The sequence below is a fragment of the Equus asinus genome, chromosome 2, assembly GCF_041296235.1.
Source record: "Equus asinus isolate D_3611 breed Donkey chromosome 2, EquAss-T2T_v2, whole genome shotgun sequence".
Classification (NCBI taxonomy): Eukaryota; Metazoa; Chordata; class Mammalia; order Perissodactyla; family Equidae; genus Equus; species Equus asinus.
This window is the reverse complement of record NC_091791.1, coordinates 36,659,330-36,673,383: the sequence shown is the minus strand read 5'-3', so window position 1 is coordinate 36,673,383 and position 14,054 is coordinate 36,659,330. Positions and strand designations below refer to the sequence as shown.

Here is a 14,054-nt window from a genome sequence, read left to right as displayed (position 1 = left end):
TTATTATTTTAATTGTGTGTTTTCTTACGTTAAGTCTTCTAACTAGTTCTTGCTTATATATAGGAATGCTGGTGATCTTTTAATTTTTAACCTTTTTCTTTATTAAATTTTCTTATTGTTTCTATTAATTTTTTTCCCATTGATTCCTATGGGTTTTCTAGGAATGTAATTGTATAATCTGTATTTAGAAAGAATTTTACTTCTTTTTCTTCACTTCTTATATTGCTTTGCCTAGCCCAACTTCATAGCCTAATAGTTGTAACATAATAGTTCAGACAGTGGGCATCTTTATTTTTTTCCAGACTTTAGCAAGAATGCCTTTAGTGTTTCCTCATTAAGGAGAACTCTTGCTTTTGGGCTAGGCTATTCTGTATTTTATTATGCTGAGGAAGTATTTGTTAATACTCATTTTACTTAGTGTTTTTTACATGAAAGACTACTGAATTTTATTTTGTCAGATGTCTTCTTTTTTTTTTTTTTTTAAGATTGGCACCTGAGCTAACAACTGTTGCCAATCTTCTTTTTTTTCCCCCTGCTTTTTTCTCCCCAAATCCCCCCAGCACATAGTTGTGTAATTTTAGTTGTAGATCCTTCTAGTTGTGGCACATGGGACGCTGCCTCAATGTGGCCTGACAAGTGGTGCCATGTCAGTGCCCAGGATCCGAACCAGTGAAACCCTGGGCCACGAGAAGCGGAGCGCGAGAACTGAACCACTCGGCCATGGGGCTGGCCCCTATCAGATGTCTTTGTGACATCTGTGGACATAGTCTTGGATTTTTCTCCTTTGCTCCATTAATATGACTGAATTTATTAATATATTTCCTATTATTGAAACATTCCTGTCTTTGTAGAATAAATCCCACTTGGCCATGATGAATTGCTCTTTTAGTGTACTGTAGGATTCTGTTTGTTCGTATGCGTTTAAAGAATTTTTTTTAATTGATATTTATAAGTGAGATTGTTCTGTAGTTTTCTTTTTTGATGGAGTCTTTTTCAAGTCTTTGAATCAAGGTAATGCTCATTTGGTTAAACAAAATTGGAAGTTTTCTTTCTTTTCTACACTTTGGAATAATATAATTAGCATTGATATTATCTGATCTTTAAAGGTTTGTTAGAATTACCCTGTGAAATCAACTGGGCCTGATGCTTTTTTTCTGTAGGAGAGTCTTTTAACTCTTTTCTCTATTTCTTCTGTGATAATTGGTCTGTTTTAGACTTTCTGTCCCTAGAGGGTCAGTAAGTTGTATTCTTTTGAAAAATTATCAATTTCTTCAAATTTATTTGAGTACAGTTGTACAAATGTAGTCTTATAACTTCTTCTGTTTTGATGGTTCTCTCCCTCTTGTCAGTTCTAATTTTGGGTATTTGTGATTTCACTCATTTTTCTCCTTGTTGCCTTAGCTGGCAGTTTGTCTGTTTTGTTGATTCTTAAAAATCTGTTTTCGAATTTATTCCCATAATTTTCTGTTTTCTAAGTCATTACTTTTTGCTTTTATTGTTAGGGATTCATTTTTTGTGATTTATTGTATTCTTTTTCTAGGTTTTTGTATTTTGTACTTGATTCACTTTATTTTATTGAAGTAATTATTTAATGCTATTATTTTTCTCTGTTGATTGCTCTAGCTGTAGCTCACATATTCTGATTTGTTTTTCTTATTGATATTTTAAAGGAATTCTGCTATTTTCTTTTTGTATTTTCCCTTTGATCCAACAGTTTTTTAACAGTTTTTTTAAAAATTCCAGTTGTGGAGGGTCTTTTTTATTTTTAAAATGTTGCTATTTTTCGTTTTATTACATTATGGTTAGATAAATCTGTATTATTTCTGTTCTTTGAAATTCGTTGAAGTTTTATTTGTGGCTTAATATATGGTTAGTTTTCATGAGTGTTCCATGTGTTCTTGAAAAAACATATTTTTTATTAGGACTCAATTTCATACACACACACACAAACACACTATCCTTATTAATTAAGTGGGTTATATCTTCTAAGGCCTCATATTGTTTTTCATCTGATCTTTCTTGGATTGAGAGAGGTGTGTTAAAGTCCCCTTTTATTAATTTGTTTCTGTCTTTTCTTACGTCTTTTATAGTTTCTGTTTTGTGAAAGTTTGTTGCTAAAGTAATGGGTATATAAATATTAATGTTATATCTTTATTTTGAACTATAATCTTTACCATAGAGTGCACCAATCATATGTATAAAGCTCAATTAATATTCTGTTTTCGTTTCCATGGTGAATAGTGTGTTCTTTTGGTTGTTTTGCTTAAGAAAGTCAATCCTTAAGAGATCTCTCCTTAATTGTAGATTAATATTCCTGTAAAGGACTTTAGTGGGGTATATAGATCATCTCTTAAACTGTGAGGCAGACTGCACATTAGATCTGCTCCAGACAGTTTAATATTTTTGTTTAATTTTCTAAATAATTCTAAATAATTCTAGTCTACATCAGCATTCATTAATTTGTTTAATTATTTAAGCTTTTTGAATTAAATTTTATTTAGCAATTCAATTTGTTATCCTAGAGGACAAATAAAATTTATATATATTTGGTGTTTCCACTTCTCATCTTTTGCATTTAACAAGTAGCACAAAAGTAAACAGGAAGAGACATCTCTTTGGTCATGAGTGTAAAAACAGGAAGGAGGAAGTCTATTGCAAATCTGTGTTAGCTGATTATCAATTCAGGTTTCACCATAGAGGATGTCCATTAATGATCATCATTGTCCTATGTTATTATCCAGAATTACAGTGAGTGTTAGTGTCAGTATTACAGAATGTCAACCCTAGTTATAGGAAGTAATGTTAACTAACAAACTGCACTAGGCTCTTTCCTATGCGTGGAAACAGGATACTATTAGTGAGAACAAGTCACAGAAATTGCACATAGAAGAAAACAGGCAAGTAAAATTCAACCTCACAAATATAGGGAAAATTATTATTTTTTGTCTTTGCTTCATTTTGACGCTTTGACAGATTGTATGATCCTTTAAGATAGGACTGTACCCTTCTAAAAAAAATTAGAGCGTATAAACTCTGTCATTTAAAAAATTGTTTGACAGAATGTCCTCAATTGAATTAGAGGAAGCACCTGGGCGTTATTTTATAAAGCATTCTAAGTGCATGTGGCAAACTAGATAAAATATTTCATGGGAAAACACACAGAAGGTGAATATTTTATAAACAAGAAATCTTTTTCAGTATTTTGTGATGAAAGAAATTGGATTCTCTGTTTATGCGTTTTTTTCCTCCTGGAGTTGCTAGATGCTGTCAGTTCCTTTGCAGCTACAGGTTACCCTTACTTGGTTGAGATAGCCAACAGTGGCAATTTAGGACCTTATTACCTTATCCTGAGTTCTTTACTTAGCTGGACAATCTTGTGGATGTTTTGAAAAAATTAAAAGTGTTGTGCAAAAGCTAGATGGCATTATATTATTTCTTCTTCTAGAGACATATTTGACATGCTCTTTTCCTCAGGAGTCTGTTAACTTAAACTTTGCCTTTAGACCTTTATTTCTGGATTATTTTGTGGTAGTGCTGCCTGCCATGTTTTGTTTTGGCACAAACAGAAAGTTAGATTGAGGGCTGAGATGATCATTATTGTGGTATGCTTGTAACCTGTTCAGTTGAGAAGCCGTGCTTTAATGGATTGGTCAGATGAGGGGGTTTGTAAACCCCTTTTAATTGTAAGAAATATGGCTTTGGGTGTGTATGTGTGTCTTAGTCAAGAATTTTTTTTGGTTTTAATTGTTGGTATTGCTCCAACTTGAGTTAGTTGAAGGAAAAATGAAAAAGAAATAGTAAAGGTTACTGAGGTATCTCATAAAATTCTTAGGGCAGTCCTACTTCTCAAAGACTGGAACAAAGAAGCAGAAGACCATGTTTCTTTCGTGCTTCCCCCTGTTTTCTTCATTCTTCTCTGAAATCTGGCCTTCTCTGCTTCTCTCCGCATTTGGTGGAGGATGACCGCCCATAGTTTCCATATGTCCGTCAGGCACATATACAGCTGGCTATCTCTGAATTTCAGTTCAGAGTTCCTGAAAGAATATATCTGAGCCAGCCTGGATCAATTGTACACCTCTAGTGCAACGTACTGTGATTGGAAGTGGCTGTACTGCTCGTCCAGCTTTGTGGGTGGTCAGCAGTTCTCAGAGAGAAAGTATATGTTACAGTTGTGTTTGTGTGCTTTTCTGGGAAGAAGATCCATAACTTTTATTAAAATCATAGAGGAGGGTCTTACCATTCACCGGACCACTGCCTAAATAAAGATTGAGTGACTGCTGAAAGAGTTATAATAGAATTCCCACTACTTAAAACAGATGACCATATCAGTTAAACTGTCTTTTTCACCATGCTGTGTACTTTCCTGCCTGTGTTTACCCATGATTGAATACCTCCCTCCTTATTTTCCACCTACTTAAAAATTACCTATCATTGAATGAATTCTCATCTCAGGTTGTTTCCTGGATGAAATCTTTGCGTCTTAGAACATTGCATTCTACGTGGATACACACACACACACACACACACACCCACACATATATTTGTCCTGTGTGTGAATTCTTATAGCATTGATTTTTTAAAATGCTACACAGTATTATTTAGTTGGATTATTTTTTAAACATTAACTTTACTTGACATATTTCTCCCCATAAAAATGCTAGTGTTATATAGTTTCAAGGTAGTTTAAAAAACTCATAAATCTGTTAGAAGTTTTAAATTATTTTTTATTCACTAATTTCAGCGTTATCCTCATATATGACACCTAACATAAGTGAATCATAAAAATCATCTATTTGTAGACCTTCCAATGATGATGGGGAAGATAAGTGAAATACATTTTTGTTTGTATTTGACTGATACTCAGTTTCTTTAGATCTTAGACTAATGAGTCAGTGCTAATTTCCAATCAGTTTTCAGTGTAATATATGAACCCTTTTATATATTTATTATAAATTCAAATACTAACTTTAAGATATTCTTTAGTAAAATTATTTTTATCTGTGTTCTTTCAATATCTGAGTGCCTACAATATGTCAGGCACTACGTAATATATAAGTTTATCCTATGCTAGATTGTCTGTACTTACCCATAGGAGCCTGGAATTGTCAGAGGATTTTTATGATTATGGTTCTCTTCTGCTGTTTTTAACCATTATACTAAAGAAATAGGTAACAGGATAAAGAAGCTTCAGAAAAGAGGGAAATCTTATTTTGATTTTGATTTTTTAGTTCTTAGTTGTTAATTAGATTGAGTATAAGCTTCACACCATATTTTGATGCAATAGTAAAAGAAAATATTGGGATTTCTAGAGGTTACTTTTTGGTGAAGGGTGCCCTCTAGTGAATCTGTTCTTTTTATTAAGATTTGTGATTCTTTTGCAATTGCAATTTGCAATTCTCACAGCATTTGTGAATTAATATAGAAGACACTTTCAGTTCTCAAGGAGTTTAGAAGATAAAACATACACTAAATAATTGCAGAATAAGTTTGATGTGTTATACAAATAAATAAAAGATAGTGTAGTAGAGACTTGACATAAAAGAGATGGGAAAATTCCAGAAAATTTCCAGGTAATGAGAAAGTTATTATCCATTATGGTTATTCATAAAATTATCCTGAAGGAACTTTCATGAGCTGAATTTTGAAGGAAGTTTAAGATTGCAATTGAGGCATGTTGTGGGGGAAGGGCATCTTGGGGGTGGAAAAAGAAGTTAAGGGCAGTACCCAAAAGGATTAATACCAAAAGAAAAAAAAAGTAGCAAAAAAAGGAATTATTCTGGAAAAGATTTAAATTTAATTATATTTTAAATATTTTATGCAAATGTCCAAATAATTTGTATTGTACTTGGAAACCTTTTTTCAGGGATTCAGGAAGGATTCAGCTGGGCAGCTGTGGCTTAGCGTCTTTCATGCAGTTACGGTCAGATATTGGTTGCTGCTTGGGCTGAAATCACCTGAAGGTTCAGCTGGACTAGACAGCTCAGATGGCTCACTTGCATTGCTGGCAGTTGATGCGGCTGTTGTTTGAAAGTGCCCACATGTTGCCTCTCCAGCATGTCATTTTTAGGATTGTCAGATTTCTTACACGGTGGATGACTTTCCCCAGAATGAGTGTCTTAAGAAGTCTAGGTGGAAGTTGCATGGCTTTTTCTAGCTTCTGAAGTCACATATTATTTTGTCATATTCCATTGGTCAAATAGGGACAAACTTGCCCAGATTCAAAGGAAGGGAATATAGACCCCATCTCTGAATGAAAGGTGTGTCAAAGAAATTTGGACCTATGTTATAAAACTACTTCATTTACTTTCCTGCCTCCTTGAAGAATTAGGCTCAGTGCAGATAAACTTTAATGATTTCGGGACCAATTATTCTCTGTATGAAAGTTGCCTGTGCAAATGCCTATTTTCTGCACTTGATTTCCAGTTTCTGTTGTACATGGTTGGTACTTAATGAATATTGTTGGAAAGAGTTTTTCTTTTTCTTTATCTGGAGGTTACTACCTTGGAGCTATTTCATTTCTTGTTTGCTCCTGGAAAGAGTATCAGGGAAAGTTATGGGAAGGTTATTATTCATGTTTGATATATTTGATAAAATGGTTGAAAAAATATTGAGTACTGGGTATATGATACTTTTATATTGACCGTTTTCTTTCTTGCTCTTCTATATGGTTAAGTGACTATAGTAGAAATATTTTTTTCCAAGATTGAGTGGTACTTTGAGCAAACCTTTTGTTATTTAAGATAGGGAAAATGGTATCTTTGCTATTCGTTGTTTAAAAAAAAAAGAATTCCAAATCATGTGACTTTATGGAAAAATGGGCCCCTCTCCCAAATAATATCTCATTTGCTATCTTTGAATAATATTTTAGCCCGTTGTTTCTCACATGGATGTTACTGAAATTTTGGGTACCTTAAATGTACCTAAAGGCTACTGAAGAGCGTTGCTTTGTTTCAAGTCCCACTTCTAACTCTAGCTGTAGGCTTTCAAGTGGATTGTAAACTGGTGTTGAAGATACTGCTCCTCTGAAAGATTAGATTAAATTTCCAATTTACATAGCGAGGGATACAGAAACCAAGTAGTCACTCAGGTAGGAACAGATAGAGCATCTCAGTGTAGCTTCCTCTGGTTTCCAGGATCCTTGCAGGAGCACAGAGAACTGCTGAAGACTTTATCTGGGCAAAGCTTCGTTTTTGCTATGTATCTGCCCTTTCGTGGTTGGGGCTTATGTAGATCACATTCTGAAAGAGCTTAAACTAATGATTCATGTGCTTTTATTTAAGGAAATCTTTTCAAATTGTGCCTTTAAATTAATTACCAAATGACTAATTTGTTGCTTGACCAATTTGCTGAATTTGCCAAATTTAATAATATACCAAAAACCTATTTTTATAACTGTTTTTGAGATTGATAGCAAGCAGTTTGTATCAGGATGGTTTTAGTAGCTTTTGAAAATTTCTTATCAGTTTTTTTGTGATTACTTTTAACACTGTCTTCATAGCAGTATTTTTTGGGATGTTTAATTTGTCAAAAGCTGATAATCATAGGGTGGTTAATTATCTTATAAATGTATTTAATCTTCAAAAAAGTATATTTTATAGTTAGTGACCAAAATTTCGCTACTAATCAGTAAGATGGGTACCTAGAATCTGAAAAGCATTCAGTATAAATATGAAATTGCTGAAGAAGTATCATAAGCAATCTCGTTAATATGAAATACCAAATCTTAATTACTAATTACTAGAAATATAAATTTGTTTGATATGCCAGAAATTAAGCTTGGTATGCCATTTGAAGAATAGTAAAAATGCCAATGGATTAGAAAAATAAAGAGTGCTCAAGAGGATGCAAAAGCAATTTCCTAATACTAGAAATACAGAATTAAGGCTAATTGTAATTTGAGGAACTGGCAAAAAAAATGTGGTGATGTTTGAAAAAGTAGAAAATGATGTCCAAAAGCATCCAATTGGAAGTCAGAAGTAGCTGATACAATTTTGTCAGAGATAAAAGAGTGAAATTTTGTTTTCTGATGAACTTTTTATTTTTTTTTTTGAGGAAGATTAGCCCTGAGCTAACTGCTGCCAGTCCTCCTCTTTTTGCTGAGGAAGACTGGCCCTGAGCTAACATCCATGCCCATCTTCCTCTACTTTATATATGGGACGCCTACCACAGCGTGGCTTTTGCCAAGCGGTGCCATGTCCGCACCCGGGATCCGAACCAGCCAACCCTGGGCCGCCGAGAATCGGAATGTGCCAACTTAACCACTATGCCACTGTGCTGGCCCCCTGATAAACGTTTGTAGAAAGGATTGACACCAGGAGGTTAAAGCACTGTCAGTGCCTAGGGATTCCAGAACAGTATTTCTGCCTTTAGTTTTCTAGTCTTTTGAAAGTCCATTTCCTTGCTAGAGTCATTGTGTTTTCTTAAAAGCATTTGATTGACATTTAATAGAATTCATAGGAAAGTCTGCCAGTGGCTGGCATTTTAATGGCAGTCACTCTAGGTATCTTCTCACGTTATTCTGTGTAGGCCTTAGCTATGCCCTTTTGTGGTTATGCAACTAGTGTACCATTCTATTGGAGAACAAAGGATTCTGAGATAGAGAAAGGTCATTTTAATTTTTTTCTAGAAAAGGAACTATAGTACTCCAGTAAATATAGGTAATTAAGAAGTTGGGATTGGGTACTTGGAGTTATACCAATTTTTCTCAAAGTGTAAACTTATTTTAGTAAAAGAAAGTTAAAAAATCTTTTCTCAGGAAACTAATACATTTTATTTTCTTCATAGTTATTGTGATGGAATTTTTTTTTTAAACAATGAAGATACAGTGATAGAAAAAGACAATGAAAATAGTATAAGGATATTGGCTTTTTGGCAAAAAAATAGCCTAATATGTTACCAGTAATAAGAAGAGGGTTCTTTTTCACATAATATCTTGTGAATGTTGCTTGTTTTCCATCAGAAAGAGATGTTTTCCTTAAAAAAAAGACCCAAAACTATGGAATATGATTGATAAATAATTTATCTTAACAGAATATTGTACCTGTCCAAAAAGTTGAAGTAGCTTGAGTTCCTCTGTTAAGACATTTGATTTGATGATAAAAGCATTAATTTTCAGTGAACCAATTTTAACAGCATCTTAGTTTTCTTATATTTATATTTATTTTAGTACCACCAGGTGGAGCCCTATACATACAATTCAAGAAGGCAGTCTGAAAGATCATTTACTTCTTTAAATTCTATAAGCCTGACATATCAGATGATCAAATACTGTGTGATAACTCATATTTCAACACTTTGCTTTGGTGTGGAAGTTTAGATATAATGAAGACAGAAAATGTGTTTGTACTTAAAAATTTTTTTAGTTATGCTTTTAAGATGTACACTTTGATTTTATGCATTCCTAGTTGCTAAAACTACAATATGTAAATAAAATCTTTGGTGCAGCATTACCCATCTTTGTTCTCTATTCATATGAAGTTTTTAAGTCATCTCTTCTTTCAAAATTGATTTTGCGTCTGCGTTTTTTGTCTGATTAGCATTACATTTTGCCAGAGGTGAGATTTTATTGTGTTAAGCTTTTGGAAGGGATGACTAAACTCTCTTATATTGAAATCATTATCTGTATATGGAGCACTAAAGTACAACCTGAGTGGAAGTTGGATAGTGGAAAATTTACCAACTTTCTAATGTCTACTCTTTCTGGTTCTGTCATATATCTGTGCATATTTATTTATAGAAACTTGATTAGGCTTTCTAATAAACATTATAAAATTCTGGGGGAACATTCTGAAAGAAGAAAAAATTATTTTCATTAAAATTGTATGTTGGTTAAAACATTTAGAACAGTAATATATTAATTATATGGATACAACTGATAACCAACTTAGAGATCAAAAAATAAGTAGTGCTGAATAATATTTTCTTTCTCGCTCTGTAAATAAAAATTTCAAAGAATAATGATTATCATTCAAAGACAAAAAAAAAAGAAATATGGATTTTTCAGAGTTCCTTTAAGTGACGTCAGACGAGTACAGGGCCCTCAGTTTTCTCTGCTTCATATTTTGCTCCTCCTTATTTTGTTGAGTTTGTAATTTAATGCTGCCTAACAATTAGCTATGCCTCAGTTCTCATCCCCTTTTTCTGCCCATTGGATGATTTCACCTGATGGGTGCAACAGTGCACATCAGGGATTCCCTATTGAGTCATTCTCAATTGTTGATCTTCAAAGGTGATCTGGTTAGTTGCTATGCTGGTAACTTCTCTGCATTCCATGCTGCTTATCACCATTTCTGATTGGAAAGTCTATGTAACATAATGGTTAAGAGCACTGGCTTTGGAGTCAGGTAGACCTGGGGTTAAATCTTGGTCCTACTACTGTGTGACTTTGGATTTAAAGACTTGATCTTCCCAAACTACATTTGTCAGTTGGGATGCTAACAGAATCTACACCATAAAGCCGTAGTGAATATTAATGAGCTAATACATGTAAAGCACTTAATAGTAAGTACTTGGTTGTGTGGTACTGGTTTTTTAATCTTCACCCCATTAAGCCAGAAGCAGCAGATAAGACTCCTGTTTAGTCAGTTATGTCACTGGGGAATTGTTGACAGGGAATACACATCTCTGCTGCTCTCTGTATCCTTCTCTCCCAACTCTCTCTCCAGATTGTCTCTATCATTAAACCTAGATCCATTCAGAGAAAAGATTGATAATTCCTGTTATGCATATGGTGCCAAGAGATTCTTGGGATAAGAGTTGCTTTTGCTTTCTTCCCTTTTCCAGTGTTCTTATGCGTATCCACCCTTTCTCCCTTCCTGCCTCTCTCTGTTCAGTCAGCTATTTATTAGTGGCTATATTAGCAAATTTTTAGCCTAGTTATTTTTAATGTTACTTTTCATCAGAGTGGGTAGAGGGTTAAATCAACTACATGTAGTGATTAATTACATTTTGAGTTCTGTATGCTGGATTTTAGATTTGTGCTGCATCTATTAAATTGAGAAAGTCAGAACTAGGAACTTTCTAGGTTTGTTTCCAGGGCCAACATTCTATCTTGATGAATTTTCGATTCTAGCACTTGCCTGATCCTTCAGTACTTTCTTTAAATGTAATTTATTCCTATGGTTTGAACGTTTCTTCATCTTGGCTTCTTTTTTCCCGGTTACTCTGCTCAGAATGATCTCATTGATATAATTGTGGGTGACAAGTGGTTGTATCAGCTTGGTGCAGCTTGTACTCATGTCTGGAACAGCAAATGGTTATCAAAGGTCAGGAGAGACTAAGACTTAGTAATAGATAGATCAAGACTGACTCTTCTTTTTCATTCACAGTACTAATTCCTTAGCATTATTTTTATTTCCTTTGTTGTGACTTGTAGTTCTATTTTAACAGCAGAAAGCATGGAATATAAATAGTTTACCCATTTCAGGCTTTGGTTTCCTATTAATGGAGGGTGGATATTGCATATATTCTGATACTGTATTTCTCCATACTAATAACATGAATAGAAAAAGAGGCATTCACCTGTGATGTTGTAATAGATCCACTGGCAGTCTCCTGGATTACTAGTATAAAACAGGAGTGGTTGTGGTTTTAAAACTCTGGAGAATAAATTGGAAAGACACACTAAAGGATGGACTTTAAGAACTTTCTAAAATAAAATAGACTTGTGGGAAATAACTGTTGTTTCGTCTTCTTGTTATTTATGTTATATTTTTAAAAGAGATTACCGTATTGCCTTTGCACTCGCAGATGGAGTCAGACCCTCCTTTGGAGCAGCACTCTAGTAGGGCAGTCCTGAAATATCTTTTGCTGCAGTGTTACACCTGCAATAGAAAAAAATAGCCAATTCTTTGGTATGTTCTGTTTACTACCTGATATTTTAAAAGCCAGATAAATATCAAGCTGTTTTATTAAAATATGTGACAAAAAAATCTTAGAAGTGCATATATGTATTACTTGAAGAATGTAATGCTTGCTTACCATTATGAAATAAAAATTTGTGTATAGATCAGCAAGGTTGATTAGATAAACTTCCTCTTGAACATGGATTTTCCTTCAGAATAATATTGTTTGTTTAATTAAGAGTTCTTGTTTTATGTATTAATTGTAGGAAAAGCAGGAGGTGAGATTTTTATTACTGCTCAGTCACTCACTAACTAGGCTGTATGGAGCAAGTCATTTACTATTTCTATGCCTGTTTCCTCATTTGTAAAAAGGAGGCAGTGGTGTTTTCTCTGGTGTGGTATAAGAAATAAATGAAACATTAGATGTAAAAAATGCAAGAGGCCCCATATAAATGTCAGGTAGTAGTGGTAGTTAGCTCCTTTAGCATGGGTAGTTGAATGTTAGCCATATTTGATATTTGCAGCCAGTACTCAATTATTCAGCTGCTGGTTCCCTCGTTTAACAAGGATTTGGTTGTCTTTTGTGTGTGTGCTATGCTAGTAGCCAGTGTATATTGAGCACTTACCCTGTGTCAGTTATTGTGCTATTTTTCACGTTTACCAATTTAATCCTCATTACACTCTGATGTAGATATTATTTTTTATCCCAGGTTTTTTTGAAAGGATTGAGATTTAGAGAAGTCAGGTAGCTTACCTGAGGTTGAACAGTAAGTGTCCTTTCTGATTCTGTCCATCCATCCATTTATTTATTGACCATCTGCTATATGATAGGCACTATTCTAGGGCCGAACATACAATGGGAACAAAACAGACAAAAGCTTTCTGCCCTTATGCCACTTGCATTCCAGTCGGGGAAGACAGAAAATAAATAAAAGTGTGAAATAGAGGGGCTGCCCCGTGGCTGAGTGGTTAAGTTTGCGTGCTCCGTTTCAGCTGCCCAGGGTTTCTCTGGTTTGGGTCCTGGGCACGGACATGGCATCGCTCATCAAGCCATGCTGAGGCGGCATCCCACATGCCACAACGAGAAGGACCCACAAGTTAAAATATACAACTATTGTACTGGGGGGCTTTGGGGAGAAAAAGGAAAAATAAAATCTTTAAAAAAGAAAGTGAAATAGAGAGTATATTCTGCAGTGGTAAGAGTGATGCAGTGGCAAGTACACTCTTTTATTTTAGAAAATAAAAAAAGGAAAAAATAAATCACAGAAGAGAATTGTGTGTGTATGTTTACAATATAGATTTTATAGCTAGAAGGGACTTCATCAAGAAGGGGATAAAAGACCTGAAGGAGGTGAGGGGAGACAGCCACATGTGAGAAATGTGATCCAGGTAGAGTTGAAACAGCATGTGCAAAGCATAGGACAGGAATATGCCTGGTGTGTTTCAGGAACCACAAAGAAGCCAGTGCTACTAGCATGGAATAAGTAAAGTGGAAAGTAAGTAGTAGGAAGAAGGTCAATGAGATAACATGGGGCAAAATTATATAGGACTTTATGGGCTGTTGTAAGAGAAATAGAGTTTTGAGCAAAAGAGAGACAAGGGATCTGATTTGTGTTTTAATGGGATCATTCTGTCTACTGTGTTGAAAACAGACTTAAGGGGAGCAAGGGTGGAATCGAGGAGATTGATTCGGAAGCAGTTGGCAGTAATCTAGGCAAGATACATTGATGGCTTAGTTCAGGGTGGTACTAGTGGAAGTAGTAAGGATATGGTTGGATTCTCTGAATTGTTTTTGTTGGGAGGGTGAGAGAGAGAACAGTCAGGGAGGAATTTAAGGTTTTTTACCCAAGCAACTAGAAGAAGGGAGTTTACTGAGATGAGGGAAGACCGAGAGAAGCAGGTTTGAAGAAGATAGGAGTTTATTTTGGACACGTTTGAGATACTTATTAGCTATCCACTTGGGGAAATATAAGAGTTTGAAGTTCAGAGGAGAGATCAGGGCTGGGAATATGCCTTTGGGAGGTATCAGTGTGTTTATGGAGTTTAAAGCTCTAAGTCTGGATGAGATTGAGAGAGTAGTATAGGTAGAAAAAAGATGTCCAAGATCAGAGCCTAGCTCTATCTCAGCTCTTAAAGGTCCAAGTTCTTAATAATCATCATCCTATATTGTTTCTAGTATGATAATAGGTACTTATTAAAAACCTAAGACAT

The 14,054-nt window shown here is 34.6% G+C and overlaps 1 protein-coding gene across 11 annotated transcripts in view; it reads left to right on the top strand.

The window, feature by feature from the left end:
- EXOC6 (exocyst complex component 6) overlaps positions 1-14,054 on the top strand; it is a 200,034-nt gene that overhangs the window by 37,117 nt on the left and 148,863 nt on the right. Inside the window, exon 1 of one of the 11 annotated variants that reach the window (XM_070487087.1) lies at positions 11,754-11,852. The exons of the other annotated variants lie outside the window; for them this stretch is intronic. The gene's annotated coding sequence lies outside the window, so the exon portion shown is untranslated. Of the gene's footprint in view, positions 1-11,753; positions 11,853-14,054 lie in introns of those variants that run through there. 11 annotated transcript variants of the gene reach the window in all.